This window comes from Triticum urartu, chromosome 5, assembly GCF_003073215.2.
Source record: "Triticum urartu cultivar G1812 chromosome 5, Tu2.1, whole genome shotgun sequence".
In the NCBI taxonomy this organism is placed as follows: Eukaryota; Viridiplantae; Streptophyta; class Magnoliopsida; order Poales; family Poaceae; genus Triticum; species Triticum urartu.
Genome location: NC_053026.1, coordinates 19,151,942 through 19,174,075, shown reverse-complemented (window position 1 = coordinate 19,174,075; position 22,134 = coordinate 19,151,942).

Below are 22,134 nucleotides of genomic sequence, written 5' to 3'. Positions count from 1 at the left end.
CCAGCCCCTAGAGGCCCATGCGCCAAAGGGACAAGAGGAGGGGAGAGTCCTAAAGGGGGAAGGCACCTCCGAGGTGCCTTGGGGAGGATGGACTCCTCCCCCCCTTGGCCGCACCCTTCCTTGGAGGAAGGGGCAAGGCTGCGCCATCCCCCTCTCCCTTGGCCCTATATATAGTGGGGGGAAGGGAGGACAACCATACCTAAGCCCTGGCGCCTCCCTCTCCCTCCCATGACACATCTCCCTCCTCCCGCAGTGCTTGGAGAAGCCCTGTTGGAATCCCGCTACTTCCTCCACCACGCCGCCGTGCTGTTGGATCTCCATCAACCTCTCCTTCCCCCTTGCTGGATCAAGAAGGAGGAGACATCGCTGCTCCGTACGTGTGTTGAACGCGGAGGTGCCGTCCGTTCGGCGCTAGGATCATCGGTGATTTGGATCACGACGAGTACGACTCCATCAACCCCGTTCTCTTGAACGCTTCCGCGCGCGATCTACAAGGGTATGTAGATCCACTCCTCCCTCGTTGCTAGATGACTCCATAGATAGATCTTGGTGACACGTAGGAAAATTTTGAATTTATGCTACGTTCCCCAACAGTGGCATCATGAGCTAGGTCTATGCGTAGTTTCTATGCACGAGTAGAACACAAAGTAGTTGTGGGCGTTGATTTTGTTCAATATGCTTGCCGTTACTAGTCTTATCTTGATTCGGCGGCATCGTGGGATCAAGCGGCCCGGACCAACCTTACACGTACTCTTACGTGAGACTGGTTCCACCGACTGACATGCACTAGTTGCATAAGGTGGCTACCGGGTGTCTGTCTCTCCCACTTTAGTCGGATCGGATTCGATGAAAAGGGTCCTTATGAAGGGTAAATAGCAATTGGCATATCACGTTGTGGTTCTTGCGTAGGTAAGAAACGTTCTTGCTAGAAACCCATAGCAGCCACGTAAAACATGCAAACAACAATTAGAGGACGTCTAACTTGTTTTTGCAGGGTTTGCTATGTGATGTGATATGGCCAAATGGATGTGATGAATGATATATGTGATGTATGAGATTGATCATGTTCTTGTAATAGGAATCACGACTTGCATGTCGATGAGTATGACAACCGGCAGGAGACATAGGAGTTGTCTTAATTTATTTATGACCTGCGTGTCAACATAAATGTCATGTAATTACTTTACTTTATTGCTAACCATTAGCTGTAGTAGTAGAAGTAATAGTTGGCGAGGCAACTTCATGGAGACACGATGATGGAGATCATGGTGTCATGCCGGTGACGATGATGATCATGGAGCCCCGAAGATGAAGATCAAAAGGAGCAATATGATATTGGCCATATCATGTCACTATTTGATTGCATGTGATGTTTATCATGTTTATACATCTTATTTGCTTAGAACGACGGTAGTAAATAAGATGACCCCTCATTAAAATTTCAAGAAAGTGTTCCCCCTAACTGTGCACCGTTGCGAAAGTTCGTCGTTTCGAAGCACCACGTGATGATCGGGTGTGATAGATTCTTACGTTCGAATACAACGGGTGTTGACGAGCCTAGCATGTACAGACATGGCCTCGGAACACATGCAAAACACTTGGGTTGACTTGACGAGCCTAGCATGTACAGACATGGCCTCGGAACACAAGAGACCGAAAGGTCGAGCATGAGTCATATGGTAGATACGATCAACATGAAGATGTTCACCGATGATGACTAGTCCGTCTCACGTGATGATCGGACACGGCTTAGTTGACTCGGATCATGTAATCACTTAGATGACTAGAGGGATGTCTATCTGAGTGGGAGTTCATAAGATGAACTTAATTATCCTGAACATAGTCAAAAGGTTTTCGCAAATTATGTCGTAGCTCGCGCTTCAGTTCTACTGTTTAGATATGTTCCTAGAGAAAATTTAGTTGAAAGTTGATAGTAGCAATTATGCGGACTAGGTCCGTAAACTGAGGATTGTCCTCATTGCTTCATAGAAGGCTTATGTCCTTAATGCACCGCTCAGTGTGCTGAACCTCGAACGTTGTTTATGGATGTTGCGAACATCTGACATACACATTTTGATAACTACGTGATAGTTCAGTTAAACGGTTTAGAGTTGAGGCACCGAAGACGTTTTAAAACGTCGCGAAACATATGAGATGTTTCGAGGGCTGAAATTGGGATTTCAGGCTCGTGCCCACATCAAGAGGTATAAGACCTCCGACGATTTTCTTAGCCTGCAAACTAAGGGAGAAAAGCTCAATTGTTGAACTTGTGCTCAGATTGTCTGAGTACAACAATCGCTTGAATCGAGTGGGAGTTGATCTTCCAGATGAAATAGTGATGGTTCTCCGAAGTCATTACCACCAAGCTGCTTGAGCTTCGTGATGAACTATAATATATCAGGGACATATATGATGATCCTTGAGATATTCGTGATGTTTGACACCACAAAAGTAGAGATCAAGAAGGAGCATCAATTGTTGATGGTTGGTGAAACCACTAGTTTCAAGAAGGGCAAGGGCAAAAAGGGATGCTTCATGAAACGGCAAATCAGCTGCTGCTCTAGTGAAGAAACCCAAGGTTGAACCCAAACCCGAGACTAAGTGCTTCTGTAATAAGAGGAACAGCCACTGGAGCAGATTTACCCTAGATACTTGGTAGATGAGAAGGCTGGCAAAGTCGATAGAAGTATATTGGATATACACTGTGTTAATGTGTACTTTACTAGTACTCCTAGTAGCACCATGGTATTAGATACCGGTTCGGTTGCTAAATGTTAGTAAACTCGAAATAAAAGGCTGCGGAATAAACGGAGACTAGCTAAAGGTGAGCTGACGATATGTGTTGGAAGTGTTTCCAATGTTGATATGATCAAGCATCGCACGCTCCCTCTACCATCGAGATTGGTGTTTGCGTTGAGCATAGACATGATTGGATTATGTCTATCGCGATACGGTTATTCATTTAAGGAGAATAACGGTTACTCTGTTTATTTGAATAATACCTTCAATGGTCTTGCACCTAAAATGAATGGTTCATTGAATCTCGATCGTAGTGATACACATGTTCATGCCAAAAGATATAAGATAGTAATGATAGTACCACCTACTTGTGGCACTGCCACTTGAGTCATATTGGTATAAAACGCATGAAGAAGCTCCATGTTGATGGATCTTTGGACTCACTCATTTTTGAAAAGTTTGAGGCATGCGAACCATGTCTATTGGTGTATATGCATGAAGAAACTCCATGCAAATGGACCGTTTGGACTCACTTGATTTTGAATCACTTGAGACATGCAAATCATACCACATGGGCAAGATGACTGAAAGCCTCGTTTTCAGTAAAATGGAACTAGAAAGCAACTTGTTGGAAGTAATACATTTTGATGTGTGCAGTCCAGTGAGTGCTGAGGCATGTAGTGGATATCGTTATGTTCTTACTTCACAGATGATTTGAGTAGATGTTGAGTATATTTACTTGATGAATCACGAGTCTAAATTATTGAAAGGTTCAAGTAATTTCAGGGTGAAGTTGAAAGATTGTCGTGACAAGAGGATAAAAGATCTATGATATGATCATAGAGATGAATATCTGAATTACGAGTTTGGCACAGAATTGAGACATTGTGAAAATTATTTCACAACTAATACAGCCTGGAACACCATAGTGTGATGGTGTGTCCGAACATCATAACTGCACCCTATTGGATATGATGCATACCATGATGTCTCTTATCGAATTACCACGATAGTTTATGGGTTAGGCATTAAAGACAACCACATTCACTTTAAATAGGGCACCACGTAATTCCGATGAGATGACATCGTATGAACTATGGTTTAGAGAAACCTAAGCTGTCATTTCTTAAAAGTTTGGGGCTGCGACGCTTATGTGGAAAAGTTTCAGGCTGATAAGCTCGAACCCAAAGCGGATAAATGCATCTTCATAGGACACCCAAAACAGTTGGGTATACCTCCTGTCTCAGATCCGAAAGCAATAAGGGATTGTTTCTAGAATCGGGTCCTTTCTCGAGAAAAAAAAAAGTTTCTCTCGAAAGAATTGAGTGGGAGGATGGTGGAGACTTGATGAAGTTATTGAACCGTCTCTTCAACTAGTGTGTGGCAGGGCACAGGAAGTTGTTCCTGTGGCACCTACACCAATTGAAGTGGAAGCTTATGATAGTGATCATGAAACTTCGGATCAAGTCACTCCCAAACCTCGTAGGATGACAAGGATGCGTACTACTTCAGAGTGGTACGTAACCCTATCTTGGAAGTCATGTTGCTAGACAACAATGAACCTACGAGCTATGGAGAAGCGATGGTGGGCCCGGATTCCGATAAATGGCTCGAGGCCATAAAATCCGAGAGAGGATCCATGTATGGAAACAAAGTGTAGACTTTGACAGAACAGCTCGATGGTCGTGAGGCTGTTGAGTACAGATGGATTTTAAAAGGAAGACGGACAATGATGGTAAATGTCACCATTAAAAAAGCTCGACTTGTCGTTAAGATGTTTTCCGACAAGTTCAAGGAGTTGACTACGATGAGACTTTCTCACTCGTAGCGATGCTAAGAGTCTGTTGGAATTATATTAGCGATTACTGCATTATTTATGAAATCTTGCAGATAGGATGTCAAAACATTGTTTCCTCGACGTTTTTTTTTTGAGGAAAGGTTGTATGTGATACAAACCGGAAGGTTTTGTCAGTCCTGAAAGATGCTAATAAGTATGCAAAGCTCCAGCAATCCTTCTAGGGACTGGAGTAAGCATCTCGGAGTTGGAATGTATGCTTTGATGATGATCAAAGATTTTGGGTTTATACAAAGTTTATGAGAAACTTGTATTTCCAAAGAAGTGAGTGGGAGCACTATAGAATTTCTGATAAGTATATGTTGTTGACATATTGTGGATCAGAAATGACGTAGAATTTCTGGAAAGCATATAGGGTTATTTGGAAAGTTTTCTTTAATGGAAAGCCTGGATTAAGCTACTTGAACACTGAGCATCAAGATCTATAAGGATAGATCAAAACGCTTAATGGTACTTTCAAATGACCACATACCTTGACATGATCTTGAAGGTGTTCAAGATGGATCAGTCAAAGAAGGAGTTCTTGCCTGAGTTGTAAGGTATGAAGTTAAGACTTAAAGCTCGACCACGTCAGAAGAGAGAGAAAGGATGAAGGTCGTCCCCTATGCTTAAGACATAGGCTCTACAGTATGCTATGCTGTGTACCACACCTGAAATGTGCCTTGCCATGAGTCAGTCAAGGGGTACAAGAGTGATCTAAGAATGGATCACAGGACAGCGGTCAAAGTTATCCTTAGTAACTAGTGGACTAAGGAATTTTCTCAATTATGGAGGTGGTAAAAGAGTTCGTCGTAAAGGGTTACGCCGATGCAAACTTTAACACTAATCCAGATTATTCTGAGTAGTAAACTGGATTCGTATAGTAGAACAGTTATTTGGAATAGCTCCAAATAGAACGTGGTAGCTGCATCTAGGAGATGCCATAGAGATTTGCGAAGTACATACGGATCTGAATGTTGCAGACCCGTTGACTAAAACCTCTCTCACAAGCAACGTGATCAAACCCAGAACTCATTGAGTGTTAATCACATAGTGATGTGAACTGATTATTGACTCTAGTAAACTCTTTGGATGTTGGTCACATGGCAATGTGACCTGTGAGTGTTAATCACATGGCGATGTGAACTGGATTATTGACTCTAGTGCAAGTGGCAGACTGTTGGAAATATGCCCTAGAGGCAATAATAAATTAGTTATTATTATATTTCCTTGTTCATGATAATCGTTTATTATCCATGCTAGAATTTTATTGATAGGAAACTCAGATACATGTGTGGATACATAGACAACACCATGTCCCTAGTAAGCCTCTAGTTGACTAGCTCGTTGATCAATAGATGGTTACGGTTTCCTGACCATGGACATTGGATGTCATTGATAACGGGATCACATCATTAGGAGAATGATGTGATGGACAAAGACCCAATCCTAAGCTTAGCTCAAAGATCGTGTAGTTCGTATGCTAAAGCTTTTCTAATGTCAAGTATCATTTCCTTAGACCATGAGATTGTGTAACTCCCGGATACCGTAGGAGTGCTTTGGGTGTGCCAAACGTCACAACGTAACTGGGTGACTATAAAGGTGCACTACAGGTATCTCCGAAAGTGTCTGTTGGGTTGGCACGAATCGAGACTGGGATTTGTCACTCCGTGTAAACGGAGAGGTATCTCTGGGCCCACTCGGTAGGACATCATCATCATGTGCACAATGTGATCAAGGAGTTGATCACGGGATGATGTGTTATGGAACGAGTAAAAGAGACTTGCCGGTAACGAGATTGAACGAGGTATTGGGATACCGACGATCGAATCTCGGGCAAGTAACATACCGATAGACAAAGGGAATTGTATACGGGATTGATTAAGTCCTTGACATCGTGGTTCATCTGATGAGATCATCGTAGAACATGTGGGAACCAACATGGGTATCCAGATCCTGCTGTTGGTTATTGACCGGAGAACGTCTCGGTCATGTCTGCATGTCTCCCGAACCCGTAGGGTCTACACACTTAAGGTTCGATGACGCTAGGGTTATAAAGGAAGTTTGTATGTGGTTACCAAATGTTGTTCAGAGTCCCGGATGAGATCCCGGACGTCACGAGGAGTTCCGGAATGGTCCGGAGGTAAATATTTATATATAGGAAATCCTGTTTCAGCCATCGGGACAAGTTTCGGGGTCATCGGTATTGTACTGGGACCACCGGAAGGGTCCCGGGGGTCCACCGGGTGGGGCCACCTGCCCCCGGGGGCCACATGGGCTGTAGGGGGTGCGCCTTGGCCTACATGGGCCAAGGGCACCAGCCCCAAGAGGCCCATGCGCCTAGGGTTTCAAGGAAAGAAGAGTCCCACAAGGGGAAGGCACCCCTAGGTGCCTTGGGGGGGAGGGAAACCTCCCTTGGCCGCCGCCCCCTAGGAGATTGGATCTCCTAGGGCCGGTGCCCCCCCTAGGGCTCCCTATATATAGTGGGGAAGGAGGGCCTCTCAAGACACACCTTTTGCCTTTGGTGCAGCCCTCCCCTTCTCCCAAGTACTTCTCCTCTCCCGCTCCATGACACATCCTCCCTCCTCCGCAGCGCTTGGCGAAGCCCTGTTGGAATCCCGCTACTTCCTCCAGCACGGCCGCCGTGTTGTTGGATTCTTCCATCAACCTCTCCTTCCCCTGGCTGGATCAAGAAGGAGGAGACGGTCGCTGCTCCGGTACGTGTGTTGAACGCGGAGGTGCCGTCCGTTCGGCCGCTAGGGATCATCGGTGATTTGGATCACGACGAGGTAACGACTTCCATCAACCCCGTTCTCTGAACGCTTCCGGCGCGCGATCTACAAGGGTATGTAGATCCACTCCTCCCATTGCTAGATTGACTCCATAGATAGATCTTGGTGACACGTAGGAAAATTTTGATTTATGCTACGTTCCCCAATAGTGCCCGTGGTATAAGTTATCACGGTAGAAGTTATCCGGGAGGGGGTTATATCAACAACGACGACATACATACATGGGAAAATAATGTTACCGGGAAGGGGGTAGGTCGAACCCCCACCCCCCTCGTGTTGAAATTATCGGGACACGGGGTATATCGACAACGACATATCCGATAAAAAATAAGAAGACGAAGAAGAAATAAAAAGAGGAGAAGAAGATATTAATAGAGGAGAAGAAGATATTAATAGAGGAGAAGAATATATTAATAGAGGAGAAGATTGAAGAAAAAAAAGAAGAAAAAAAAGAGGAGAAGAAGAAAGGAATAGAGGAGAAGAAGAGAAAATAGGATGATATCCTATTTTCTCTTCTTCTCCTCTATTCCTTTCTTCTTCTCCTCTTCTTTTTCTTCTTTTTTCTTCTTTTTATTTATTTCTCCTCTTCTTCCTCTCCTCTTCTTCTCCGTTCTTCCTCTTCTTATTTCCCTTTTTCCTCTCATTCTTTTTCTTCTTCTTCCTTTCCTAGCTAGATATATAAAACTTTTCTAAAAATGTAACTTTTGCATATATACATGGAAAAAATGTTATCGGGGAGGGGGTATATCGAACCCCCCCCTCAACCCTCTTTTCCTTCTTCTTCCTTTTTCCTTCTTCCTCTTTTCTTCTCCAACACAAAACACATCTCATCTCATCTCATTTCATCCAAAAATAATTCTTTGCATATGAACATACATACATTTACTTTTTTTCTTAAATGTTACATATGAACATTTTCTTAAATGAGCATATGAACATTTTCTTAAATATTATGAGCATATGAACATACATATCACCAAAAAATAGACCTTTTTCTTGGTAACAAAAAATGCAAAAACGAGCATTATAAGCATATACAGAGCATTATACAGTGAACATACATACATAGATACATACATACAGTGAGCATATACAGAGCAGTATACGGCGACGGCAACGATGGTTGGTGGTGGCGCGCGCTTACGGATGGCGTGCGGGGACGGCAATGAGAAGGAAAGGGGAGGAGGCAGGGGCTCACAGCGCGGGGAGGGGTCGAGGTCGCCGGCCGGAATTGGTGACGGCGGACGAACGGCCTCGGGGATGAACGGGTCGGGAGCCGGCGTGGTGCTTCCCCGCAGCGACGGCGACGACGGGCGCGGGCGACGGCGACGGGACGACGGGCGTGGGCGAGATGACGGCGTCGGCGGGGGCGGCGGGCGGCTTCGGGGCAGCCTGGCGGCGACGGGGCGGGGCAGGGGCGGACGACGGGGGCGCGCGGACGGCGTCGGGGCGGCGGACGGCGTCTGGGCGGCGGGCGGCATTGGGGCAGCGGACGACGTCGATCTGGGCAGCCTGGCGGCGTCGATGAGCTCGGCGTCGTTGGGCGGGCCGGGGGGCAACTGGCGATGAGTTCGTCAAATTTTTCTAAGTGCTACTTATATACCCAGGCCTTTGGTCCCAGTTCGTACCAGCAACCGGGACCAAAGACACCTTTTGGTCCCGGTTGGTGTCACCAACCGGGACTAAAGGGGGGGGGCATTGGTCCCGGTTGTTGCCACGAACCGGGACCAAAGGGTGGCATTGGTCCTGGTTCGTACCATCAACCGGGACCAATGGGCCTTGCACAGGCGGCGTGGTTGGTTGGGAGTGTTTAGTCCCCACCTCGGCTAGTTGAGAGCATCGACTACCTGTTTATAAGCACTGCTGCCTCCTCTCTCTCGAACTCCTCTGAACTGCAGGCCTATGGGCCTAATCTGACACTACTTTGCCTGTGGGCCTGCTGGGCCTTTTGCGGGCCTGAATCCTGGCCCAACTAGCTGGGTTTCTAGTCGCATTCAGAGGCCGTGGTTGGCCCAGGAGGTGGCATTTTTTATTTTTTTTCAGTTTTTTTGTTTTCTTTGTTGCTTTATTTTTTAATTTTTTTTCTACTTACAACAAAATACTTATTGTTGCTATTTTATTTATTTTATTAAGGTTTATTTATTTTGTTTTATTATAGTTTATTTTATTTTATTTTATTTTGTTTCTAATTATTTATTTTATAAAAGTTTAGTTTATTTATTTTATTTTGTTTCTACTTATTTATTTGATTTTATTTTATTTTGTTTCTACTTATTTATAAAAGTTTATTTTGTTTATACTTATTTATTCTATTTTATTTTTTGCTTTTTGTATTTATTTTATGAAAATTCTTTTGCTTTTAATGTTTTTGAACAGAAAATACTTTGATAATTTTAGTTGCATAAATTCTATAAAATTTTAGTTTCAATAATACTAGAGGTTTATAAAATCTTTTTAGTTGATTCCTTTAGTATCGGTTCTTTCTGCCCTTTCTGACTTCATTTGTTATTTTTCATACATTTATTGATTATTTTGAGCTATAAGACCCTGAAATTGAAAATCATTTCAAATAAACTCTGAAAAGGTCGAAAGTTGGCATGCTATCATCATTTCATCCACATAGCATGTGCAAGAAAGTTGAGAGGGTTACGGCAAAAACTGGATGCACTTCGTGTACAAAACGGACAATGGTATCATACTCGTCTGTTACAAAGTTGGCATGGTATCATCATAATAGTTAGGGGAGAAAGTCTTCACTTTTTCTTCACTTGTGTCATTTGCTTATTGCGTTGTAACCATGGATAGTTTATCAGGATGCTTGGGTCAGCCTTGACTTTGAAGGGAGGAATTTCATGAAACTTTTCATAATCTTCAGACATGTCTGTCTTGCTCTCCACTCCAACGATGTCCCTTTTTCCTGAAAGAACTATGTGGCGCTTTGGCTCATCGTATGATGTATTCGCTTCTTTATCTTTTCTTTTTCTCGGTTTGGTAGACATGTCCTTCACATAGATAATCTGTGCCACATCATTGGTTAGGACGAACGGTTCGTCAGTCTACCCAAGATTGTTCAGATCCACTGTTGTCATTCCGTACTGTGGGTCTACCTGTACCCCGCCTTCTGACAGATTGACCCATTTGCACTTAAACAAATGGACCTTAAAATCATGCCCGTAGTCAAGTTCCCATATGTCCATTATGTAACCATAATATGTGTTCCTTCCCCTCTCGGTTGTTGCATCAAAGCGGACACCGCGGTTTTGGTTGGTGCTCTTTTGATCTTGGGCGATCATGTAAAATGTATTCCCATTTATCTCGTATCCTTTGTAAGTCAATACAGTCGAAGATGGTCCTTGGACAACGAGTACAGCTCATCACAAACAGTGATGTCACCTCTGAGACGTGTTTCCAACCAACTGCTGAAAGTCCTGATGTGTTCACATGTAATCCAGTCGTCACACTGCTCCGGGTGTTTGGAGCGCAGACTGTTCTTGTGTTCATCGACGTACGGGGTCATCAAGGTAGAGTTCTGTAGAACTGTGTAGTGTGCTTGAGACTAAGAATGCCCGTCCCTGCATATTATTGAGTCCGCTCCTAGCGTGCCTTTTCCAGTCAGTCTCCCCTCATACCGCGATTTAGGGAGACCTATCTTCTTAAGGCCAGAAATGAAGTCAACACAAAACCCAATGACATCCTCTATTTGATGGCCCATGGAGATGCTTCCTTCTAGCCTAGCGCGGTTACAGACATATTTCTTTAGCACTCCCATGAACCTCTCAAAGGGGAACATATTGTGTAGAAATACGGGCCCCAGAATGACAATCTCGTCGACTAGATGAACTAGGACGTGCGTCATGATATTGAAGAAGGATGGTGGGAACACCAGCTCGAAACTGAGAAGACATTGCGCCACATCACTCCTTAGCCTTGGTATGATTTCTGGATCGATCACCTTCTGAGAGATTGCATTGAGGAATGCACATAGCTTCACAATGGCTAATCGGACGTTTTCCGGTAGAAGCCCCCTCAATGCAACCGGAAGCAGTTGCGTAATAATCACGTGGCAGTCATGAGACTTTAGGTTCTGGAATTTTTTCTCTGGCATATTTATTATTCCCTTTATATTCGGCGAGAAGCCAGTCAGGACCTTCATACTGAGCAGGCATTCAAAGAAGATTTCTTTCTCTTCTTTCATAAGAGCGTAGCTGGCAGGACCTTCATACTGCTTCGGAGGCATGCCGTCTTTTTCGTGCAAACATTGCAGGTCCTCCCGTGCCTCAGGTGTATCTTTTGTCTTCCCATACACGCCCAAGAAGCCTAGCAGGTTCACGCAAAGGTTCTTCGTCACGTGCATCACGTCGATTGAAGAGCGGACCTTTAGGTCTTTCCAGTAGGGTAGGTCCCAAAATATAGATTTGTTCTTCCACATGGGTACGTGTCCCTCAGCATCATTCGGAACAGCTAGTCCGCCGGGACCCTTTTCAAAGATTACGTGTAAATCATTGACCATAGCAAGTACATGATCACCGGTACGCATGGCGGGCTTCTTCCGGTGATCTGCCTCGCCTTTGAAATGCTTGCCTTTCTTTCAACATTGATGGTTAGTCGGAAGAAATTGACAATGGCCCAGGTACACATTCTTCCTGCATTTGTCCAGGTATATACTTTCAGTGTCATCTAAACAGTGCGTGCATGCGTGGTATCCCTTGTTTGTCTGTCCTGAAAGGTACTGAGAGCAGGTCAATCGTTGATGGTTACAAACAGCAATGCGTGCAGGTTAAATTCCTCCTGTTTGTGCTCATCCCACGTACGTACACCGTTTTCATTCCACAGCTGTAAAAGTTCTTCAACTAATGGCCTTAGGTACACAACAATGTCGTTGCCGGGTTGCTTAGGGCCTTGGATGAGAACTGACATCATAATGAACTTCCGCTTCATGCACATCCAAGGAGGAAGGTTATACATACATAGAGTCACGGGCCAGGTGTTGTGCTTGCTTCTCTGCTCCCCGAAAGGATTAATGCCATCCGCGCTTAAACAAAACCATGCGTTCCTTGGGTCACCTGCAAACTCAGCCCAGTACTTTCTCTCGATTCTTCTCCATTGCGACCCGTCAGCGGGTGGTCTCAACTTCCCGTCTTTCTTACGGTCCTCACTGTGCCATCGCATCAACTTGGCATGCTCTTCGTTTCTGAACAGACGTTTCAACCGTGGTATTATAGGAGCATACCACATCACCTTCGCAGGAACTCTCTTCCTGGGGGGCTCGCCGTCAACATCACCAGGGTCATCTCGTCTGATCTTATACCGCAATGCACCGCATACCGGGCATGCGTTCAGATCCTTGTGCGCATCGCGGTAGAGGATGCAGTCATTAGGGCATGCATGTATCTTCTGCACCTCCAATCCTAGAGGGCATACGACCTTCTTTGTTGCGTATGTACTGTCGGGCAATTCGTTATCCTTTGGAATCTTCTTCTTCAATATTTTCAATAGATTCTCAAATCCTTTGTCAGGCACAGCATTCTCTGCCTTCCACTGCAGCAATTCCAGTACGGTACCGAGCTTTGTGTTGCCATCTTCGCAATTGGGGTACAACCCTTTTTTGTGATCCTCTAACATGCGATCGAACTTCAGCTTCTCCTTTTCTCTTTCGCATTGCATCCTTGCATCAACAATGACCCGGCGGAGATCATCATCATCGGGCACATCGTCTGGTTCCTCTTGATCTTCAGCAGCTTCTCCCGTTGTAGCATCATTGGGCACATCGTCTGGTTCCTCTTGATCTTCAGCAGCTTTCCCCGTTGCAGCATCACTGTATTCAGGGGGCACATAGTTGTCATCGTTCTCTTCTTCTTCGCCGTCTTCCATCATAACCCCTATTTCTCCGTCCCTCGTCCAAACATTATAGTGTGACATGAAACCCTTGTAAAGCAGGTGGGTGTGAAGGATTTTCCGATCAGAGTAAGACTTCGTATTCCCACATTTAGGGCATGGACAACACATAAAACCATTCTGCTTGTTTGCCTCAGCCACTTCGAGAAAATCATGCACGCCCTTAATGTACTCGGAGGTGTGTCTGTCACCGTACATCCATTGCCGGTTCATCTACGTGCATTATATATAATTAAGTGTGTCAAAAACCATTACAGAACATCATGAATAGATAATTAAGTGACCAAATTAATAGAAGTTCATCATTACATTAAAACCAAAGTACATACATAGTTCTCATCTAACAACATATAGCTCAAACCATACAGTGAAACTATGTAAAACATTTCAATGCGAAAACAAATGCGATCATAATCGCAACCAAGGTAACAATTGATCCAACGGCATAATTATACCAAGCCTCGGTATGAATGGCATATTTTCTAATCTTTCTAATCTTCAAGCGCATTGCATCCATCTTGATCTTGTGATCATCAACGACATCCGCAACATGCAACTCCAATATCATCTTCTCCTCCTCAATTTTTTTTATTTTTTTCTTCAATAAATTGTTTTCTTCTTCAACTAAATTTAATCTCTCGACAATAGGGTCGGTTGGAATTTCCGGTTCACATACCTCCTAGATAAATAAAATCTATGTCATGTTGGTCGGCATAATTTTCATAAACAATAAATGAACCAATAGTTATAAAGATAATATATACCACATCCGAATCATAGACAGGACGAGGGCCGACGGGGGCGGATACCAAAACCATCGCACTATATAATAACAAGCAATAAAATAGTAAGAAAATTAGACAAGTATCTATCTAAAGTAAGAATTTTTTTTCTTTCAGAAAGAAGATAAGAACAAGAGGCTCACCACGGTGGTGCCGGCGACGAGATCGGCGCGGGCGATCGACGGCGGTGAAGACGGGAATGAGACGTGATGGGCCGCTAAACCTAGACAAATCTCGAGGAAAATGGAGCTTTGAGGTCGAGCTTCGAGAGGAGAAAGCTTAACTAGTGTGGCTCGGGCATTTCATCGAACACCTCATGTGCATAGGAGGTGAGCTAGAGCACCACAAAGCCCTCCCCTCGCCAACCAGAGAAAAACAGAGCACTGGAGTGCTCTGCTCGCGGGCGAGGGGTATATATAGGCACCTCATTGGTCCCGGTTCGTGGCATGAACCGGGACTAAAGGGCAGCCTCTGGTCCCGGTTCAAGCCACCAACCGAGACCAATGGTGGTGGGCCAGGAGCGAGGCCCATTGGTCCGGGTTCGTCCCACCAACCGGGACCAAAGGGGCCAGACGAACCGGGACCAATGCCCCCACGAGGCCCGGCAGGCCCCTGGCCTCACGAGCCGGAACCAGTGCCCCCATGGGTCCCGGTTCTGGACTGAACCAGGACTAATGGGCTGACCCGACCTGAACCAAAGCCCTCTTTTCTACTAGTGGCCGCCTCACTGAGATCACCACCATGAGGCCAAGAGAACGAGGAGAGGAGGCGTTGGTCGATGGGAGCAGCAGCGCCGTAGCCGCGCGGGAGGGAACCACCTCCTCCGCCGTCGTGCAGGAGGCTCGTGCCTCCGGCACCGTCGCGGTCGCCGTCCGGACGCAGCAGCAGGGCATACCGGGCCACCCCTGGCCCGGCCAGGCCCGAATCGAGCCCGCTAAGCCCCGCCGGCCACGCTGCAGCAGGGCGGCGCCAGCACCCCAACGCCCATCACCGCTCCCCCGCCTCCTGGAAGCCACGCCGCCGACCCGCCCCGCCGTCGGCCCGCCCAGACCTAGATGGGGCAGAAAGAGCCCAGATTTGGGCCGAGCGGGCATCGCCTGGCTATGCCGCCGCGCCACCCCGCCGCCAACGGCGACGCCGCCGTCCAGCCGATCTCCCGCGCCGCGCCAGGAAGCCCCGCCACCACGTCGGACCACCGCCGCCTAGGGAGCACCCCTCGGCGCCCTCCGCCCCGCGCCGGAGAGCAACCGAGAGGGGAATGGCCGAGGGCCGCCGCCACCAGCGTCGCTCGGGCCAGGCCCGGCAGCGAACGCCGGCGACGGCGACGGGGAAGGGGGGGAGAGGGAGAGCTGGCGGAAGGGGAATCGGGGCGCGACCGGTCGCCCGCGGGGGCGACGCGGTCACGAGAGCCTCTTGGTCTGGCTCAGTTTGTCCATCGGCTGAGCTTATGTTGAGTTGCTTCCAATTGAAGTATGTGCTTTTGGGGGGAAGAGCAAGGCGCGGGAGTTGCAAGAGACCTCATGTGTCATTGTGTTGTAGTCTTTTTAGTTGGCCTGATGTAGCCTGTACGGTTGAGTGCTACTTGAATTGACTAAAGTATTGTCCGAGGTTACTTTTTTTTACTCCACACATTAATGACAGATGTCTTGAAATGTATTTGTGGAGAAAGAATGTAATAGCTAGGCAGTGGTGTCAGATAAATCTTGCAATTTTATATCAGTTTCAGATTAATTAGATGCTATTGCTCTCTCCATTCTAAAATAAGTGAATTTGAACTAGAAGCACGACACTTATTCTACAATACACAATTCTTTATCTTTACCTAATATTAAAGGAAGGACTATTTCTCCAGTTTTTTGGTTTATGGTGGTATCCAGAAAATTTTCGTACGTGAGGCGTTTCCTTGTGCGAGCGTTTTCTCCTTCTCCCGATTGGCTTCTGTCAAAAAAATATCACATGACGCACAGAGCAGCAATGGGCCGGCCCATTAGCGTACACATGGCCCGCGCCAGTAAAAAAATTTCAAGAAAAAACAATGCGTGACGAGGGATCGAACCCAGCTCCTCACGCTTGATCGCTCATAATGCTAGCCACTAGACTAAATAAGAATTGGAGTTTAATTAGCAGCACAAAATTTAAAATTAAGCACACAGTCACGTCAGATACTGAGAGAAAAAATTTTCTTTTTGAAAAAGTGAATATATTTTAGAACACGGAAATTTTGCAAAGTTGGTAATAAAAAAATGAAACTCGAAATTTTTTAAGGAACAATTTTTTTATGTTTTCGAAACCTGACAATTTTTTAAAACACAAACAAGTTCTAAGACTAGGAGGTACTGTTGTGATTATTTTTTGAATTTGCAAACATTTTATAAAACAAATATTTTTTTAGCTTTCAATTTGAAAAGTCTTTCCCACGCAAAACAAGATTTTGAAAAGTCAAACAGTTATTCAAAACAATATTTTTTTTTAGAAAAACTAGGAGGTACTGTGGCTAAATTGTTTTAATCTATACCTATTAATAAAACTTGGCGAGTTTTTTAAATATTCCCACCTGATGCATTGTTTTAGTTCAATTTATTAAACTAGGGATATGGAAAGAATCTTTTTATCTGTCATGTCTTCACGTACGACCAGTCTCACTCAGCCCAATGACTCCCGTCAAAATACATGAGGAGTCCAACTAAGGTTTCATGGTCTATCTAACACAAACTACTCAATTTACATGATCACACGGACATATATTATGTGCAGTGATTTTCCCTATTATATTAACCAGATGATAAAAAAAACTTTCTTCAACGCTCTTGGTCTTTGTCGGACACGAAGGCGGCTCGACAATCCAGTTATTGAACCTGGCCAACCTTGGTGAGTGACAACTGGTGTTGCGACCATCGGCGGCAAGGACGGCAAAGACGGCAAGTGTAAACATGTGTCTGATGTTATATTGAAATGTAGGATGTCGACATGAGGATGAGGTATGAGTCATGTTTATTATGTTATGGGCACGAGGGTGAGGTCTTTAGCCATGCTCAATGGATAAGGGCGTGTGAGGGTTGTTTTCTCCCGTTGCAACGCACGGGCATATTTGCTAGTATGCATACTAGGGATCAACACACTAGGGATTCCTAGTATGCATATTAAGATGAAATTAAGCATTAGAGCGCTAGTGCACTCATAATTCAGGTTCTCTAGTAACATGGCGCTATGCATGCATGACACAAGATATAACAGGCACAACATTTACAGTCTATCGATCTATGAACGCTCACTTGCTGATGCACATGTGAGGAGGATGCAGCAAGAGAGATGCATAATCAAGCAAGAGCAAGTGGGTTGCTTACATGGACAATGCAGCGCCGAGGGGCATGGGTGAATCTAGGGAACGAGTCCGGTCACAGAATCGGTGTTATATCGTTAGGGGAGTAAAGTGGCCAGATGTTTGTAAACCTTTCCATCTATATTTTGTTCATTCTACAAGAAAGGCAAATGGCAAGGCCTGCTAGTGGTTTCAAATAGGCCAGAGCAACCCAGCCCACAACACAGAACTCCAACATGTCAGACCCGATCAGCATTTCATCATACAAACCAAACCAACTCAACCCGGACTGTATTTCAAGTTTTCAACCCAAGACATTTGCTCTCATGTGGTTCCAGATGGTTTGAAACCCATTCTAACTTACATGTCCTGATCGTAGGAGAGCTCCTATCCTGCTCTTGTATACACGCAAAAAACAAAAGGAGAATAGTGAAAAAAACAAGACTTTTAGGCTCAAAGGAAATAAAGAACAAACACACGGTTTTGAATTACAAATAAGAAAGCAAACTCGGACCACTCCTTTTCCTTTTACAGAGGCAAATCACACATTTTCTTCGGACGGATGGCTGGGCATGGTGTGCTTATCTTGCACCCTGTTTATCGCCCGGATGCCAGCATGAGATAGCAGGGCCCAGATGTGGGTTAGGAACTCCCCGCCTTTTGCAAGGCGTTCCAAGTGCCCATTGACATTATCTGAAGGTGCAATGTAGACGATGGTCTCTGCCCAGAATTCCTCCAGTACCTTCCATTGCAGAGCAGCATCCAAGCAGTCAAGCTGCTTCCCCAGCTTGACGCCTCGTCGGAACATGGTCTCCTCCTCCTCCTCCTCCTCCTCCTCCTCCTCCCCCTCACACTCTTCTAAATGCTTCATGACCTCAAATTTCGCATGAATGGATGTACATTTTCCCATAACTTTGCGCATATCTTGCATCATCTTAGCTATGGGAATCTCAGTATCCATGTAGTCTGAAAGCAGTTCTGGGGCAGAATCTATCAAGTATGCGCAGTATCTTGATAACCTGACTGCAACTTCACGGTGGCACTTCATGTCTTGCACCTCACCTGTTTCCGTGGTATTAGGCTGAGCAATGTTGCAGTACTCAGTCGCAATGTGCCAAATTAGCATGATCTCTGTCTGAGTTTGTCCATTCAGTGCCCAGGAGAATCCTCGCAGCACTCCATTGTGGTCTAGTGATGACTTGCCGTTTGTTAGAGGATCTTTACTCATTTTAATGGACCTAGCGATGGCTCTCTTGACGGGGCTGCATATGCTCACACGGGTTGTCCTTTTGCCAAGATTGAAGCTACTGAACAACATCGCAAGTGAGTGTGGAGGGCTTTCTATGACATACTGCAGGTGTCTGGCAAAATATTTGTTGTCTGAAATCACTGAACTTTGTCCAATTTGATTTGCCCAATATCTGAACATGGTGACCTTGCTGATGAAAACAATAATCTTCTCCAAACAAGCATTGCCCCGGTAACAGTGGTTACTTAAATATTTTTTGGTAAGTGTCACTTTGGCCCAGTCTGATGCCAGGTAAAATGCGGCTTGCAGAACTTCAACCATGAGAATAATGGTGAGAACAAGTACAGTAATGATAGTATCAACAGTCTTGGTCTGCACCTCAATTATAGCAGCTGCTGTCATGACAGCCAATGAATTCCGGGTGACATAGTGTAAAACAATAGATATAAGAAGTATCCTCACAAGCAACATTGCGAAGAACAGTTTCTCCCGCTTACGGATGATATTGTATTTGGTGAAGAGGTAGTCATGATAGAAACCAAGTTCTACCTCCACAATCCTGAACGCCCTTTCAATCTGATGGTCGTCTTCTGTCAACAGCAAACCCTTCAAGACAAAATTACGGGTTTCGGGAAGGCCGGCTTCAGCACACTCCATCCCATGGTACTGCCGCCTCAAGAGCTTAAACAGGGCATATGATAGGCAAGAATCTTTCAGCTTGGTGGAAGCACCTGACCTGAAAAGCGTGCTGTCCAATTTCCAAACCTCGTCGATGGTGATCGATTTGTGTCTACCACATCGAATAGGGTACCTGTAGCCTTCCATGGCGACAGGGTTGAACACACTAGGACGGTCCTCCCTGGCCTGCTTCCTCATGAACTCAGCAACTCGTTTGCTGGAGAAGTCAACGCCTACCCTCCAACACGAGATAACTTTGACAAAATTTGTGAGCAGCACAATCAAGTTGAGGATCACGATAACAGGGGTGATGGACATAGACTTGAAATATTTGGCCTTCAGATTAAATACTTCTGCAGTGCTGTAAGGGAAAAGCAGCTTGATGTTAATTGCTGAGTAGAGGGCATACTGAAAGACCTCGAAGAGATGCTTCTTCCACTGCTTGTTGTCGTCAAGATCATAGGACGTGATGGCGTTGGTGCATCCAGCAACCAGGAACAAAGAGACAGCCCAGACAGGATACAGGACATTCTTCACCGGGGAAGTCTGCATCATGCCCAATGTGTAGGTGACCAAAGGGAACGACATGGTGTAGGACACCCACGCGCCGGCCTGGATAAAAGCGTTGCTCGACTGCCGCCTGCAGGAACAGAGGATGAGCTGGAAGAGCAGGAGCACAGCCGCGGCGAGGACGAGCGCCTCCACTTGATTGACAATGCTCCGTGGGTTTTCGAGCCACGGCGAAAGAGCTTCCAGCGCCTTGGTCATGTTCGTTGATCCTCGCTGCTCCATTTGCGCCATCAGGGTTGCTGGTGTTTCAGAGCTTCGGAGGCAAGGCTGGGTTGGATCTTGTATGGCTTGAGGTGTGGTTCAGGCATCTTTAACTTTGATATAGAGATGGCTTAGGCATGTTTCATTGCCCAACTTGCACCTCAACTGCAATTGCCCCCACAGCTGCCAAAAGAAAAGGAGTCCCTAACTTGATAGCCCAGTTTTCCCATTGCGTGGGTGAAGAATCTATTCATTTTATCAGTTGTGTTATGCCAACAACAGGGGGGACTCGTTTGCATATGGCTGAAAGTCGTGATAGCATATTCTCATTGTAGCAACAACATGGAAGCTCTGAAATATGATTTCTGCCTTGACAGCTACAGAGTCCGCAAAATCACTTCAGGAACAGAAACAAGCTATGTACATGAAATATTATTCGCATCCCTGCTGTTAATGAATACATTTGGTACACTAAGATTGGTAGTCTAGTATAATTTGGTATATTTACCTCAGAGATTCCACAAGGGCCAAGGCCATGTGAAACCAGAAAGTTATGTTGTCTGCCAGGTCAAGCAAGTCTTCCCAGATGAGTTTAGTAGCAGTGCATTATAAACACATCGAAGCTTGTGCCTTGAAGCTTCCTCAGGCCACTCCCTAGCAATGCATAATGTACTCAAATTTACATTAGTATCTGAGTATCTGAATTCTTGCTTGTGAGGTGGAATCCAGGACAGTGCTTGCTGCTACAAATCAAATGGGGAATCCCGATTGAGCACACTGATTGAACAAGCATGAAGTAAGGGAAACCATGGGATCCACAAATTTCAGTAGAAAAAAATGATGAAAATAAAAATAGGGTTTGTATATGCGTAACCATTAAGGGTTGGCCCATCGTTATGAGCAGATCCTGGAATGTCCTTCAGCTCCCTGAGAAGGAATAAGGAGCGAACGGAATCTGCGGTTTGCAGGGGAATTTCAGTCAGGCGCCGCCGCGCCAGCCGGCCGGGCAGCGGCGGCCGGAGGTACTGTTGCGCCTGCTGCGGGAAAATCCTATTGGACGCTCGCTGCGTCGAGGTTTTCACTGGTTTTTTCTGTTTGCTTTTTCTTTGTTGTTTTTCCTGTTTCTTTTTCTTTCTTCATTTTTCTGTTTCTTTATTTCATTTTTCAATTCCTTTTTCTTCTCTTTTTGTTTTCTTTTTGTTCACATTTCAAATTATGTTTGGGAGTTTCAAAAAATCTTCCCATTTCAAATTCGCACTACCAAATTTGTTCTCCATTTCAAAATTTGTTTTCAACATTCAAAATTTGTTCGTGCTTTAAAAAATTGTCCGCGCTTCTAAATTTGTTCTCCATTTCAAAATTTGTTCTCAACATTCAAAAATTGTTCGTGCTTTAAAAAATTGTTCGCACTTCTAAATTTGTTCTCCATTTCAAAATTTGTTCTCAACATTCAAAATTTGTTCGTGCTTTAAAAAATTGTTCGCACTTCTAAATTTGTTCTCCATTTCAAAATTTGTTCTCAACATTCAAAATTTGTTCGTGCTTTAAAAAATTGTCCGCGCTTCTAAATTTGTTCTCCATTTCAAAATTTGTTCTCAACATTCAAAAATTGTTCGTGCTTTAAAAAATTGTTCGCGCTTCTAAATTTGTTCTCCATTTCAAAATTTGTTCTCAACATTCAAAATTTGTTCGTGCTTTAAAAAATTGTCTGCGCTTCTAAATTTGTTCTCCATTTCAAAATTTGTTCTCAACATTCAAAATTTGTTCGTGCTTTAAAAAATTGTCTGCGCTTCTAAATTTGTTCTCCATTTCAAAATTTGTTCTCAACATTCAAAAATTGTTCGTGCTTTAAAAATTGTCCGCGCTTCTAAATTTGTTCTCCATTTCAAAATTTGTTCGTGCTTTCAAAAATTGTTCGAGCTTCCAAATTTGTTCTCCATTTCAAAATTTGTTCTCAACATTCAAAAATTGTTCGTGCTTTAAAAATTGTCCGCGCTTCTAAATTTGTTCTCCATTTCAAAATTTGTTCTCAACATTCAAAATTTGTTCGTGCTTTAAAAAATTGTTCGCGTTTC